The sequence below is a fragment of the Mustela lutreola genome, chromosome 12 (assembly GCF_030435805.1).
Source record: "Mustela lutreola isolate mMusLut2 chromosome 12, mMusLut2.pri, whole genome shotgun sequence".
NCBI classification, from domain to species: Eukaryota; Metazoa; Chordata; class Mammalia; order Carnivora; family Mustelidae; genus Mustela; species Mustela lutreola.
The window spans coordinates 61,814,839-61,831,103 of NC_081301.1; the positions used below are offsets into that span (position 1 = coordinate 61,814,839).

At 40.2% G+C, this 16,265-nt stretch overlaps 1 protein-coding gene across 13 annotated transcripts in view; it reads right to left on the bottom strand.

The window, feature by feature from the left end:
* Positions 1-15,324, bottom strand: part of KDM4C (lysine demethylase 4C) — a 521,081-nt gene extending 505,757 nt beyond the window's left edge. For 8 of the 13 annotated variants that reach the window (XR_009346376.1, XM_059142108.1, XM_059142107.1 and 5 more), the window contains exon 1: positions 14,593-14,677. The gene's annotated coding sequence lies outside the window, so the exon portion shown is untranslated. Of the gene's footprint in view, positions 1-14,588; positions 14,721-15,078 lie in introns of those variants that run through there. The other 5 variants (XM_059142109.1, XM_059142110.1, XM_059142111.1 and 2 more) reach the window with 5 other exon arrangements.
* Between the last annotated feature and the right edge of the window lie 941 nt (positions 15,325-16,265).

Below are 16,265 nucleotides of genomic sequence, written 5' to 3' on the forward strand. Positions count from 1 at the left end.
AACACTCAAGTATCGCTCCTTTGGTAAAATAACTGACTTTTAAATAATCATCAATTATAACACCCACAATGATTTTAGCATTAAAAGGTAATTTGTGGGGGCGCCTGGGTGGCTCAGTGGGTTGGGCCGCTGCCTTCGGCTCAGGTCATGGTCTCAGGGTCCTGAGATCGAGCCCCGCGTCGGGCTCTCTGCTCGGCGGGGAGCCTGCTTCTCACTCTCTCTCTGTCTGCCTCTCTGCCTGCTTGTGATCTCTCTGTCAAATAAATAAAATCTTTAAAAAAATAAAAAATAAAAAAATAAAAGGTAATTTGTGTAAAAAAATCATTTGTACACTAGGATAAAAATCTTTTCTAGCTATATAAACTAAGCATCCTACCAATACCCTTTGATCTGGGAGGAAATTTTTACATAAACGCATCATTAACAGCAGAAGAAAAGAAAGTTTACAAACAGCAGTAATTCTAAGTAATAAATCTTTTCATCTAGAAAGTAGTTTGTAGTGTTTCATAAAAGCAATTTCTCACATTGCAATGCAGGGAAATTTCGTATCAGATCTTACTATTTAATTGTCAAAGGTACAGAGAATACAGTCAAACAAACAAAAAAAAAAACTCAGGGACGCCTGGGTGGCTCAGTGGGTTAAAGCCTCTGCCTTCGGCTCAGGTCGTCATCCCAGGGTCCTGGGATCGAGCCCCACATCGGGCTCCTGCTCAGCAGGGAGCCTGCTTCCTCTTCTCTCTCTCTGCCTGCCTCTCTGACTACTTGTGATCTCTGTCTGCCAAATAAGTAAATAAAATCTTTAAAAAAAAAAAAAAAACTCAGTAAGTATAAATGCATTCACTTTTGAACTAAAAAATAAATTCTAAATATGGATACTACATGGAATCATAAATTACCTGATAGACAATGATAACAAGACAGAGAAAGGATTATCTTGGCCTTAAATTTATTTTTTAAGAATGGAAATACTAATTGTTTTAATTCTTTACTCCTAGACTCTTTCTAAATCTAACTATTTTAAAGCCAAACATAATCTCTAACCCGTATATCAATAAAACATCTAAGCATGGAACAAGAAAATGTTTGGTGGCTTAGTGGATTAAGCCTCTGCCTTCAGCTCAGGTCATGATCCCAGGGCCCTGGGATGGAGTCCCACATTGCACTGGGCTCCCTGCTCAGCAGGGAGTCTGCTTCTCCCTCCCCCTGTTCTTGTGTTCCTACCAGGCTCTCTCTCTCCCGCTCCCTCTAAAATAAATATATTTTTTTTAATTTTATTTATTCATTTGACAGAGAGAAATCATAAGTAGGCAGACAGGCAGAGAGAGAGAGGGGGAAGCAGGTTCCCCACCAAGCAGAGAGCCCAATGCAGGGCTCGATCCCAGGACCCTAAGACCATGACCCAAGCCAAAGGCAGAGGCTCAACCCACTGAGCCACCCAGGCACCCCTAAAATAAATATTTTTTAAAAGTTATGAAAAATTTAAAAATCATTTTTAAAACATGCAAATTTGTATCTGATTGAGATTCACGACCTTTATGAAAAGAGCTAAGAAGAGAAACTACAGAATTTTCTAAAATTTGAGTTATAAAAGAAAACTTCATTCCCTGTTAATGCCAACTTTAGGAAAATCACGGAACTATACTAAAATATGGGTCCAGACAGGAGCAAAAAATTATGCAATCAATGCCAACTAACATTTCTGCATGAATAGGGGAAAAAAAAGATTGTTCTCCTATGACTGTGAATTTAGAAACCTCATTTGTTTTCTAAATCCCTATTATTATGCAGGGTGATTGATAAGGACACTCAAAACAGCCAAAACTTGCATTGCACATTAATTGTGACTTCCTACCAAGAAGTCTGCCAGGCTTGGATTGTCTCCTCAGTCAGAAGACCTGGGAAAGAGGAAATGCTCCCTGGCACAGGCAAGACCTACCAGAATCTCCAGGTTCCAATACCCAGACTCCAGCCACCTATGGCAGCATAATGACAACCACAGGCCTGTGTCACCCACTGCGCACCCCAAGCCCCTGTGGAAGGCTTGCTGGCCAGCGCCTCACCTTGGACTTTCAGACTGTACCACCTGCCCCATCCCTGGAACAGATAAACTCAGTGCCTGCGATGGAACCCATATCAACTACCATCAGCTTTACAGTGAAGCCCATTTCACATTTACAACTCAGATTACCTACACTATCTATCAGAAAAACTCATGAGAGGCGAGGTAAATCACTTATTACTATTTTCAAGCATAAGATGTCTAAAATTTGAAATATTTTGAAAACATATTTAAATTTAATTTTGTATGAAAACTTTGAAATTATTTCTAAAGATTCGTAATCACATAAGCCACACATAGTATCAGCTATACTGAGAGGGAAGAAAAAAGGGTTGGAAAATATCAGACACAATAATCTGAGAGTCCTTGCTTATTCCATTATTAATGAATGCAAGGAGCACTATTTTAAAGAACTGTGACAATTTGCACATTTTTTGGTAACTACCTGTCCAAAAAAACAAGCTTGCCGGAAAAGGATTTACTATATTCTCATCCCATATGCAATGCTGGCACAGTACCTTGCACTGGTATTTGTAAATCTTTTAATCTTAATACCAATTCAGGGTTTCTTTAACATTCGAACTGAATCTATAAACACATGAAAGTATTTTCAACATCTCTTTAGATGAGTTTACCCTTCTTTGAAATCTCAAATACTTAACCAAACTATAATAATCACAAATATAATCATGATACGAACACAAAGGAAAATCATTATGTTACTCCATGCTTCTCCTTGATTTAAATTATGATTTTAATAAATATAAGACCAAACCCTCATTAATGTTCATGAAAATAAACTCATCACATTTTGTTTGTTTGATTCATAACTTTCTTTGTTGTTTACAGCCTGGTCTTTTGCAGAGTAGTATGGGCCATCTGCACAAACTCTTTCAACAGTATTATACTAAAGATGATCCTCACTGACAACTCTTTGAACACTGAAACCTTATTAAATGAATCTTTTTAAAAAACTGTATCTGTTTTGGTTCTTTACTATGCTGTAACATACAATACTTCATTTTCATTCTTACTAGTTTTCTGTGCTATTAGTCAGCTGTGATTATTCCCATTTGAGAGATGATGAAACTAAGGCTCAGAAATGGAAATCACTCCCCTGAAGTCAAACAGCAAGTAGATGCCATGAACTGACCGCACATTTAGTATCCCCAAAACCCAGACCCCAAATATAAATGACCTCTTTGCTAGGCTCTTCAGCTACCATAATAAAGCAAACCAAAAGCCCACTAAATCAAGAATAAACTTGCAGTACCAAGCCCAGATGGTTTCAGAGAATTATGTTCAATGTTTAAGAAACATAATCCAATATTATTTAAGCTATTGCTGAGCACGGTGGGGGGGAGCTCTAAAGCTCTAAAGTCCTTTAAGAAGCATGCCTAAATGGATAACAAAACTTGAAAAATGGCCCAAGAAAACTGCAGAACAATTTTAAGAGTATTGACGAAAATTATTTTTTTAAATGAGGAAGCAGGCAACCCTCTCAAGGCCCCCTTACTCTTCAGGTGCTTTGTACTATCACTCACTATCACTCAACAAACTTTGCTTTGCAGCCCACCACAAAGAAAAAAAAAAAAAAAAGAGGAAGCAAAATCCAAAAGCACATTAAAATAATAACCATGGGGGCCTGGGTGGCTCAGTTGGTTGGGCGACTGCCTTCAGCTCAGCTCATGATCCTGGAGTCCTAGGATCAAGTACCACATCAGGCTCCCTGCTCAACAGGGAGTCTACTTCTCCCTCTGACCCTCCCCTTTCTCATGCTTTCTTTCTCTTTCATTCTCTCTTTCTCAAATAAATAAAATCTTAAAAAATAAAATAATAAGCCATGACTAAAAACTCATTCCAGAGTACAATAATGCACCAATACTAGTATTTGTTATATAATTTTTGTGTGTGTGCATGTATATTTATGGATTAATATACATAAATGTGTATCTGAACATACACATATTCTCTAGCTTGGTTCATTGAGAAGGCACGGGAGGAACATCCCAATATCAATAACCACCTGGCTTCTAAATATTTGGGGTAAGAAAAGTTCAAGATGAGCCTGCATATCTCACTGTGCCCAAAAGGGAGGGAATGCCCAAAGAATGATAGGACATGTCAAAAGCATACAGAACCAAACATAAAGGATTCCCATTGAACAAACCTATGACAATTTAAGTGTCAATATAAATAACAATATTAACAGATTATAATTCATTGAATAGGACAGGAAGTCATAAATCCTAATTGATAAAGATAAATAAATTTAAATTAAAACTTAAGTTATTTACAGAGTTTTTCAAAACAAAAAAATAGAGAAGCACAGAAGAGTCTAGTGTAGAAGATCTTAAGCAATCAAAGTGAACATTACCAATAACAGAACAAAATGAAATTATGTACCACCTGAAAAGATGTAATAAAAAGAATAGAGTTCCGGGGCGCCTGGGTGGCTCAGTGGGTTAAAGCCTCTACCTTTGGCTAGGGTCATGGTCTCGGGGTCCTGGGATCGAGCCCCACGTCCGGCTCTCTGCTCAACAGGGAGCCTGCTTCCCTTCCTCTCTCTCTCTGCCTGCTTGAGACCTCTGTCTGTCAAATGAATAAATAAAATCTTAAAAAAAAAAAAATAGAGTTCCACCTCCGTGATATTCTGGCCAATGATGCCTCAAGATTCTAATCACAAGGGGCACGTGGGTGGCTCAGTGGGTTAAAGCCTCTGCCTTCAGCTTGGGTCCTGGGATTGAGCGCCCACATCGGGCTCTCTGCTCAGCAGGGAACCTACTTCTCTGCCTGCCTCTCTGCCTACTTGTGATCTCTGTCTGTCAAATAAATAAATAAAATCTTTGAAAAAAAAGAAAAAGAGAATCAAGGAAAGACTAAAGACTACTTGAAAATGAAGGGATGCTTAAAAGACCTCAGAACAAGAAAATGTAATGCATCATTCTGGAATGGATACGTTTGCTACAAGAAACATCACAATTACAATAGTGATACATTAAAAAAAAAAATCTAAAGATTTGGTGAAAGTACTTATCAGTGGTAACTTCTTGATTTTGGTGGAAATATTGTGGTTTTATAGGAAACTGCCTTTTTGGAAATATCTACTGAAATACTGAGAAGCAATAAAGCATGTAGTTCTTTGTACTATAACTGCAACACTTCTAAAAGTTTGAGATTGTCCAAAGTAAAGTAAGAAAATTATTTTTAAAATAAAATAAAAAGGAATAAAATTTAAGAAAATATGCAAGATCTGTGTAAAGATATTTTTTTAATGTCCTTTCTAAGGACTTAAAAGAACATTTAAATGGAAAGGCATACCATATTTCTGGGCAGGAAAAGTCAGCATCTGAAAGGTATTTCTCTAAGTAAGTCCATAAATGAAAGACATTCCTAATAAAACTATCAATAGCTTCCTGGAACTTGACAAATTGATTCTAAAGTTAAATATAATGAGGGAAAATAAGAACAGACTGAAAAGTCCCAAAAACATGTTATAAAGCTTCAACAATTAAAACACTGAGGTAAAAATTTAAAAAATAAAAATGAAACACTGAGGTAATGGTACATAAATAGACCATTATATAGAAACAGAATCAAGCTAAATGACTTTTAATATTGCATTGGTTAAATAAATTATGGTAGATGCATAAAATGTAATTACTGTGGGATCATTTTTAAAAAGAGCTCTGCATGTATTCATATTTTTAAAATCACATTCGAGGGAAGCTGGGGTGGTTTCATCGCTAGGCCTTCAGCTCATGTGGGTTATGATCCTGGGGTCTTGGGACTCAACCCTGCACCCAGGCTCCCTGCTCCATGGGGAGCCTGCTCCTCCCTCTCTCTCTGCCTGCTCCTCTGCCTACTTGTGCGCGCTCTCTATCAAATAAATAAATAAAATATTTTTTTTTAATCACATTAAGTTACAGTGTTAAATGAAAAAATATTCAGAACAAGTACAGACACCATGATTTGTATTAAAAAATGTATACATATACATATACAAGCTTTATAGAATATCCTATATAGAATATGTAAAATATCTCTGAAAAGCCCTAAAAGAAACGGATTTAATGGTGGTTAACCAAAATGAAGAAACTGGCTGTCTGATAGCAAAAGTGAGAATATGCAATTTTTACCTATTTATTTATATCTTCTCTTTTATATCTTCTATTTTTATCTTCTCTTTTTTTTAAAATGTTCTTATTTATTTGAGAAGGAGCATACATTGGGGGGTGGGGGGAGCCTCAGAGGGAAAGAATCTCAAGCAGTCTCCCCACTAAGTGAGCACAGAGCCAGATGCAGGGCTTGATCTCATGACCCCGAGATCATGACTTAAGCCAAAATCAACAGTCTGACACTTAACCCACTGAGCCACCCAAGCACCCCCCCATTTATATCTTCTAAACTGTATACGTTGTTGTATACTTTGCATTGCCCACTTAAAATAATATTTTAATATACATTTATACTCTAATGATTTTAATAAGTTAAATTATCAAAAAGGAATGAATTTACCTATCTCAGGTCCAAATTCCTCCTACTAATGTAAGCTGCCCTGAATGTTGAGAGTTCTCAGTAAAGTGTCCAACTATCAAGGTGATAGTGCCTTTTGAAAGTTAAATAAAAACAGAATGGGTGAGATAAGCAGCCTGGGGCGGGAAGGGTGGTGGGGGAGACTGTACCATCAGACTTCCCCTCAAAGGGACACCTGTGTGCTTTCTAAGTATCTGATGCATTTCCAAAACACAACAGAAGCAACAAGGCTAATGTTGAATCACAGACAAATACCCTTAGGTCTGGTATTTAAACAAATGTCTGAGAAACTAGTTAGAAGATGGAGATAAAGATAGAGCCAAAATAAAGAATTTGACTTCTTTAACCTCTTCAACAGGAGAAAATGTACCTGCAGGAAGAATATTCTGATGAGAAAGGTGAATACTCTCAAGGGTCAGAGAAGCCCCACAGGTAAAAACTTGTTTAGATTACTCCCCAACGGGGGCACCTGGGTGGCTCAATCATTAAGTGGCTCTGGTCATGATCCCAGGTCCTGGGATAGAGCCCTGATTGGGCTCCCTGCTCCATGGGGAGCCTGCTTCTCCCTCCCCGACTCCCCCCGCTTGTGCTCCCTCCCTCACTGTCTTTCTCTCTCTCTGTCAAATAAAGAAATGAAATCTTTAAAAAATACAAAATAATAATTAAAAAAAAAAAAAAAAGATTACCCCTCAACACTACCCGTGTCCATCTGCTGGGATCTGCCTGTCACTAAATGATGTGCTTTCCCAAGAAGCAAGACTTCCTAGAAAGAGCCCTGAAGAATGGACAAGCATGCTTTGTATCCAGGTCCTAGTTCTCCTTATGAGTCTAATTACAGAGTGACACTGAGAACATTAGTCCTTTAATGCCTGACATGGTCTAGATCAACTGGTAAAGTTCAGATTTCTGAAACTCCCATGCTAAAAATGAGAAGAGAACTATGAAATCTCCTAAAAGTACTATCACTCACACAAACACACACATCCCCCCTGCCAAAAGTCCTATCTGTCCAACAAATTGTCCATACTTAGACATTTCTAATTTCTAAAGTTTCCAATTCTTTCTCTAGAAAATAGTAAATCAATAGTTAGTATAACTATTTTGTATGGCTATCAAATACATTTTCAAAAGCATAATTTACTAAGGTTTGAATGCTAAAACACTGAACAATTTCAAACATAGGTTTCGAAAAATTCACTGTGTGATGATTATACATTTAAACTATCACTACAGAGGCGCCTGGGTGGCTCAGTCTTTCAGCCTCTGCTGAGGTCATGATCCCAAGGTCCTGGGATAGAGCTCCTCATTGGGCTCCCTGCTGGGCAGGAAGCCTGCTTCTCTCACTCCCACTCCCCATGCTCGTGTTCCCTCTCACTGTCTGTCAGATTAATAAATTTTTTAAAAATCTTTAAAAAGGGGCGCCTGGGTGGCTCAGTGGGTTAAGCCTTTGCCTTTGGCTTGGGTCATGATCTCAGGATTCTAGGATTGAGCCCCACATCAGGCTCTCTACTCAGCGGGGAGCCTGCTTCCCTCTCTCTCTCTGCCTGCTTCTCTGCCTGCCTGTGATCTCTCTCTCTCTCTGTCATATAAATAAATAAAATATTTTTAAAAAAATTTTTAATCTTAAAAAAAATAAACTATCACTATATGTTTCCTTCAATTTTGTTTGAACCTGACAAAGTTAACAGAAAGAAGATGTCCCTGCATAATCCCTAATTCATCCAAAATCCTTTCTATCCCTTTAATTCATGCCACACAGCAGGATGTAATAAGGGATATTAGGATTTTCCAAATTATCATGCTACGGGCAACCATCAGTTAAACATTCATTATCAACATGCGTAAGTAGGGCATGAAAAGATACAGTTCTACTTCAGCAGTAAAGATGAAAAACAAGGTAAGCTTTAATAATGTAGACAGGGAAGAAAAAAATAAAAAAACAGACCAGGAGAAGAAACATGGATCACTGTGCAGTGGAAGACTATGAAGATTGTGAAGGTGAAATACACATCCCACTTTGACAGGGGTCCCCAAAACACAGCCACTAGAAATCTGGGCACTATCCAGCATTTAATAAAGGTATTATTTTTACTATTTTCAGTACCTAAATTAATGTACAGGAAATTTGCTTTTCAACTAGTATCCCTAATTAGAAATGCAACAATGCTCATTCTAAAAAATCTCTAAGAAGGAAAATAAAAATTACCAGTAATTTCACTATCTAATTAGCATTCCAGTTTATTTTCTCAAGCATATGTACATTTATAAAAACACAATGAAACACAACTAAGGTCCTGTGATGTATAAAATTTTGTATAATTTTCTTTCATTAAACATAGGTTTGGAATAATTCTAACATTTTAAAATATTCATCCAAGATACAAATATCACATCACAGTGTGCAGTTAAATAGCCCTTATGCTAGATATTTAGGTTATTTCTACTATTTTGTTAGCAAAATAGATAAGAGATCAGTATTTCATTGGTGGAGACCAAAGAGCCCCAAGCCTTCCTTGCAGAGGTTCTGGTGAAGTGAATAAATGAGAACCACAGCTCTAGTGATCAGTTCTTATCTACTGAATATGACATGACATCCTTACCAAGCCAGGCTCCTTAGTTCAGCCCTTCACAAACACTTGTTTGCCTTGATCCCTTTGTTACCACTTTTGGAATTTTGTTTGGTTTGAAACAAATTGAGAAAATAAAAGTGATTAGAGGCCAGCCTTACCAGTAACTTACCACACACCTGCAGTGAGCTTTGCCAAATAGGGTAAAAGAGTATTGGCTATCTGTGGCCCGGAGAAACCTAGAGGACAAGATCTAAGGTAGAGTCTGACTTAGATTTTTCTCAATCTGACCTTAAGCAACTCTCCTTTGAGACCAGATCAGAATTTCTAAGCAGAACTAGCTTTCAGGGATATAATAGTAAAGGTATAGGATAGCTATACGCACTTGGACTTCCAATCAGACAAGAATTAGAAAATAGCAATTGTGTTTAAAAAGGCGGGGGAGGACTTAATGTAAGCAAAGCATTTTCCTCATATATCCTTAGAGCTTGTTGTTCATACTGCAGCCTGCAATCCTACCCAATTTGATGGATTATATCAATATTTTTATAATATGTGATATGGAACAAGACAGAAAATATCAGAGTACAGCACAGTGTACAAAGCAGAATCCTGGACTTATAGAAGTGAATGAAAATACTTGGGTCCCTGCCCTTGTAGAATTCTTACAGTCTAGAAACTATCAAATAATCACATAAATAAAGAGCAATAGTGTAACTAAACATTCACGCTCAAAACAATCCTTTTCTTGAAATGTTGGGAATTACTGATCTATTGTATACATTGCTATATGCTTAAGTGCTGTGGGAGGAAACAATTAGGGAATTAAGATAAATTATCATCAGGAAAGCTGATTTAGATTGGAGGAGAGGTGCACGTGACAGGTCAGGATTCTTTAAGCAAGTACATTCAAGCAGAGACTGAAATGATGTACCAAAAAGAAAGTGGGAAGAAAGTCTGACAGAAAACAGCACCTTCAGCAAGGGCCTGTACACTTTAAGAAAAAGAAAAGCCAATGGGCAGAGAGGAAAATTAAAACCATCTAGATAAGGTTTGGAGATTGCTTCCTTCAGACAGGAAGAGATCATGCAGGAATTTTAAGTCTCCCCAGAGCAATGAGAATGTTCCAATTTGCATTTTAAAAGATCATGAATGGAGCAGAAATAGGAAGGAGTCTGGACTGGCTACTGAGATGATACCAAGCAGAGACTAGAGGACTGATCTAATATATATTTTGAAAGCAGAAATGATAAGGTGCCAACAGTCTGGATGTGATGAGATACCTGGGATAACTCACAGGTTCCCCCCAAGTGAGCAGTGAAATGGGATGAGATCCATGAGAAACCCAGAGAAGCAGTGCTGAGAGGAAAGATCCCAGTTCACCTAGTTACAGTTAACAAGTAGAGATGTCAAATTAATAACTATTACTGGATGGAGATCTAAAAAAAGAAGTCAGCATCAAAAGGGTTTATGACACATGATTCTGCTCTGTAAGTATTTACCCTCAATAATAAATAACACATATGCAAAAAAAAAATCTACAATAAATTTTAAAGATTCTATGGAGCAACAGCTTATAAATACCATAGTAGCTGAAGCCACAGTGTATCTGAAAATGTAGAGCAACAGTGTAACAAAACATTCATACTCAAAATAATCTTCTTCCAGGAAATGGTAGAGAATCACTTGTCTGTTGTGTTCATTTGCTGTATGCTCCACATCTAACCTAGCACATGATACACAGTACGTGTTAAAATACTTACTGAAGAAATATACCCACTATTAGGCAGAACAAACTACCCAGCAAAAATAAGACAGTGCAAATAACAAGTAACAGTGCAATGAAAAACTCTGTACTATGAAGCATACAAATGTGATAGAACAAAGACATTTCTCAGAAAAAAAGGAAAATGAGTTATCTACACTACCATAGCCTAATAGTATCAAAGCTAGATTCTATTCCTAAGAATCAGCTTAATTTCAATACCAGAAATTCCATCCCTAGACAACCAATGGTAAAATATGCTCACCTTCCCTATCATCCCTAGATATGAGAAAGAATTAAAATGTAATAAAAGTTTGATATTTAAAGCTATAGTAAAATCTTATCTAGTTTCCTAAAACAAGAGAGTAGAAGGAATTTTATTAAAATAAAAATGGCGGGACGCCTGGGTGGCTCAGTTGGTTGAGCAGCTGCCTTCGGCTCAGGTCATGATCCCAGCGTCCTGGGATGGAGTCCCGCATCGGGCTCCTTGCTCGGCAGAGAGCCTGCTTCTCCCTCTGCCTCTGCCTGCCTCTCTGTCTGCCTGTGCTCACTCGCTCGCTCTCCCTCTATGCCTGACAAATAAATAAATAAAATCTTTAAAAAAAAAATGGCAATTACTGATGATTTTTCTTTACTCTCTTGTTCACGAAAGTCATACTGATACATAGAGAATTCAGAAAATGCACACAGAAACAAATGAGAAAAATTACCCATAAGTTCATCACCCAGAAGAAATTAACCACTTAAAACATTTTGCACAAAACTTTTTCTGTGCATACATTCATGGTGGTGGAGAGTAAACAGTAATCCACGACTAATCGTATAATTGTTTAAGACTATGAAGGAGATTACAAAATACTGCTATAGCTAGTGTACAGTATAGAGGGAAGACCAACTTGAAGAAGTAACAACTGAGCTAAGTAAGCTATCTGAAGGATGAGATGGAATTAACCAGAAAAGAAGAACAGGTCAGGGTAGCAGTCAAGGTAGAGGGAACAAGAAGGTGAGCAAGGTACCAGCCCCACCTAGCCAGGAAATGGGGGGAAAAATTTGGCTGGGCAAAGCCTTACTGAGAGAGAGCTGAAAGGACTTGATTCTCAGGGAAAGGATTGGATTGTTCCAAAGGGCGTGGAGGGTGGGGAAATGAGAATCTTTGAGGATGTGCAATATAATATTTTAAAGATAATAATACAGTATTTTAAAATTTATATTTTAGTTTCCACAAAACCTTCTAGATTGGTAGCAAGTGAAGAAAAACAGTGACTTTAACTCTTGCACAACTCCCAAAAAAATTCATATTAGAAATGGAGGTGGGCAGAGGAGTGTGTGTGTGTGTATGTGTGTGTGTATAAAATATAAAATAAATTTATATTACTTTAAAAGACCGAAAGACCGGCATTAGACACTGAGTTTAATGATAGTATGGAATATACCTGTTTTATCATCTCTAATAAATATATAACAAATTAGTATCAAGGGAATAATCATTTGCTGTATGAAGAAAAACTGGCTAACATAAATGGATGATCTTAAAGACACCCAGACAAGGAAAAAAACATCACTATCCATAGGACAAAGCCCCACACAGAGACTTCTGGCCTCCAGAGAAAGGGAGCTGGTGGTGGAGCAGAGTAGGTCCCTCAAAGGCCTGGAGAGAGTATCCTTCAACCCTAACTATCCATTCTTCATCCATCTATTCACTCAAGAAAAAGATTTAACCCAGCAATTCTTACTAGGCATATATCCAAGAATAAAGAAAATCACACATACATACTAAAACTAGTTTGTGAATATTCATAGCACATTATTCATAATAGCCAAAAAGTACAAACAACTCAAATGCCCATCAACTAATGAATAAACAAAAAGTGATATATCTATACAATGGAATACAAATCAGCCATAAAAAGGAATAAAGTACTGATAGATGCTACATGATGGATGAACATTGAAAACATTATGCTAACCGAAAGACTCCAGTCCAAAAAACCCACTTATTGTACGGTTATACTTACATGAAATGTCCAAAATAGGTAAATTCATTGAGACAGAAAGCAGATTAGTCACTGGTTGGGGCCAAAGGAGATAGGAGCTGAAGAGAAAGGGACAATAACTGCTAATGGGAACAGGGCTTCTTTGGAGGTGATAAAAATGTTCTAATATCGATTCTGATAACAGTTGCACAATTCCATGCAATACTAAAACCACTGGATTGTACACTTTAAATAGGTGGATTACGTGGTATGTGAGTTATATCTTAATAAAATTGTTACTTAAAAAGAAAGAGGATATTTTATTTTAGCGCCCCCAAGAATTATGGTAAATTGCTAGAAATATAGCAAAGAAAAAAAAAAAAAAAAAAAAGAACCTGTTCTCAAAGCCCTAACATTCTAAGGGGGGGGGGGGGGGGGACCAGTCAAGAAACAAAGACAAAACAATGAGAAAAAGAAAGAGAAGAAATCACAGACTACCCAAGTTTAGTTAGGCACCTAACTTAGGCCTGGGTGGTTCTGGTGTCAAGCAGAGAACTCAAAATACCAGATTTTCGTCCTTCATTTGAAATTTAAATCTAAGCAACTTTTTAAAAATTATGTACCTATTCAGCTTATTAAAATCTTCATTCTTATAGAAAAATTAATAATGGATTTTTTAAAAGCATTTGTGCATCTACAAGGTTTAAAACATATTTTTAATTTTAGACAAGCAACCGATTAAAATCTGTTAATAGTCTCCAATTTAAATTGTATTGTACCACCAAGTTCGTGGAATGTTGTAAAGATTTATGCAAACTTTTCATAATGCCTTAAATTGGGAGAAAGAGGGCCTTAAAAAAAAAAAGGTATAGCCGTGTAATACATCCCAAAACAAAGCGGGGGGGGGGGGGGGGAGGGTGGATCAGCAAGGCAGAATTTGAGTAATGATCATAAAGGAGAACTAAGTGTTTCACGGCAAAAATGGAGCTTTAAGAATTAAAGCCACTAATTTCCAGCCACAACACTTAGAAATTATATTAGCAAATGTTACCATAGAAACGGTGAAGCCGAATTTCCCGATGAAAAATTAAAATTCCAGCACATTCAAGGGAGTGAAATAGGTCAAAACTTGGTCCGAACGTAGGTGGAACTGAGCCTACCATAAACTTACATCGAGATAGGGTGAACCAACGCCAACTTCTAACGCACATTTCCAAATCAGGTCTTGATAAACCGCCTTGAGGGTAATTTACCAAGTTTAAAAAAAAAAAAAAAATTGTCCTCTCTTCTCCTGGAGCAGAAACCTTACAAACCCCTCCTGAGCATCGCCCACAACCAAAGCCAGTCCTTGCAGACCTGCACCGGGCAGTGTAGGGCAAGGCTGGCTCCGAGTCCACCCGGCTTAAAGCATCTGAATCGAGCCCGGTTGGTTTCATTGGCTCGCCTGGAGGAAAAACCCAAGCTCGAACCCAGAGCTTCAGCCTGCCTAACTCCCCCCTCCACATCCCCACCCTTCGCCACGTCCCGCCCGTGCCTGGCATTCCACGCGGAGCGATCCAACTCATTTATTAAGCTCCCACTGTCTACACCGCATCGTGGTTTCAGGCACTGCAAGAAGAGATGGTCCCTTGCCGAAAAAAACCAAAAGAGCAGCAAGGGGGCTGCGGACGAACCCGGGGAGGGGCTACCTGCCTGCGGCGAGATGTTCTGGAGAGGAGCCCCTGCTTTCACCGAAACCCCCGGGTCGTGACAGTTCCAGAGAAGAGATGGCACCGAGAGCGAAGCAGGCCGTACCTCCCTGGAGTCCCCCGCAGACCAGGCTGGAAGGGGAATGGAAAGGAGTCGGCATCCCTGGACCACCCGCGCGCTGCTCTGCCCGAAGGAGGGGGACCCAGACTTCGACCCCCGGGAGAACGGCGAGCGCGGGGACCGAACCCCCGAGAGGGCCGGAGCGGACTGTCACTGGCTCCCGCCTCCCTCCGCTGCGACAATGGCCGGCCACTCTCTCCCCAGCATGACATCGGCGGCAGTCGTGGACCCAGCGTCTCCAATGCCGCGTCTCCGCTGCCCCGACCGCCGACACCCCCAGCGGCTCGGAGCAGAGGGGGGCAGTGCCGAGAAGACCGCCCGAGCCCCTCCCCCCACCATCCCTCGCCCGGAGTCCGGAAAAGCGGTTACCTGGCGCGCGGGGTGGACCGGGATACGACCCAGAGGAGGAAGATGAGGAGGAAGAGGGTGGCCCCCGGCCCAGCGAGATTTGGGAAATTTGGAAGACTTGTTCCGCACTGGGTGACAGCTGTTCGCTGCGCACGCGCACCGGACCCAGACGCCTGATCACTCCGCCGCTCCTCACCCTCCCTTCAAGAGGATGGTAGGCAGCGGCGAAAGCGCGCGCACAGAGCCTGCCGGCTCTCCCTACGCGAGGGCGCGCGCGGTGTCACGTGACCACTGGGGCCCGACACTCAGTGGGTCACGTGAACTTCGAAACAGTTTAGAGATACCTGGCACCTTCTTGCTTTGGGATTAGTCTTCCTCGCTGTTCTTAATGTAGATTTGCTGTGGTGCATCTTGTTGTCTGGGGAGGGGCATGCCCACTTTTTCCCAGACGGGAAGACACTTAAGAAGGAAGGAACAGGTGCACAGAACCTTGCCCGGAAGTGCCTACCGGGTTCCCGCAGGGCTGGACCTGAGGGAGTCCACGCGCCACACGTCGTCCTGGGCCGCGAGGCGGGCCTATGGCTGCCTCCGGCACGCGAACGTCAGAGTGGCGTTGCCATGGGTGGGGCTTCGGAATGCTCTGCGGAGCCTGGCTAGGATGTCGGGGCTCGCTGCTGGGCAGCAGTGACAGCGTCTTAATCACCGGGGCTCCTGCGCCTCCCAACAATGGGAGATCCCGAGTGCGCCAAAGGGGTCCACCTACCAACCTTTTAACAAGCAACTCTCAAGCAGAAGTCCGTGTTCTTTGACTAGAAGAGCGAAACTGTCCCATACTCCAAGCACCTACGTGGAGTCCATCCAGGTGTGCGCTGGAGCTGAGGAGAACCAAGGGTGGCCACAATAGGAATCAAGGCTGGGGAAGCTCTCAAAAACTAGGGATTGGCAGCAGTTTGGCCTGAACTGTAGTAACAGGAAGTGCAAGTGTCTCCGGATCCCTGAACGTACTTAAATTAGCTTGCTACTTCTGGTTACTGTGGTGCTGTAACTCCGCCCTCCAAGGTGTCAGAAGGAACCGCATAGACCTTTTAAGTCTTTGTACTGCCAAAGACAGATGGTTAACACCAGATGTTTTGCAAAGCTCAACAATTTTTAACTTCCTGCAGAGTACCCAGCTGGGTCCCTTGTAGCGTTTCCCCTAACGCCCTCTT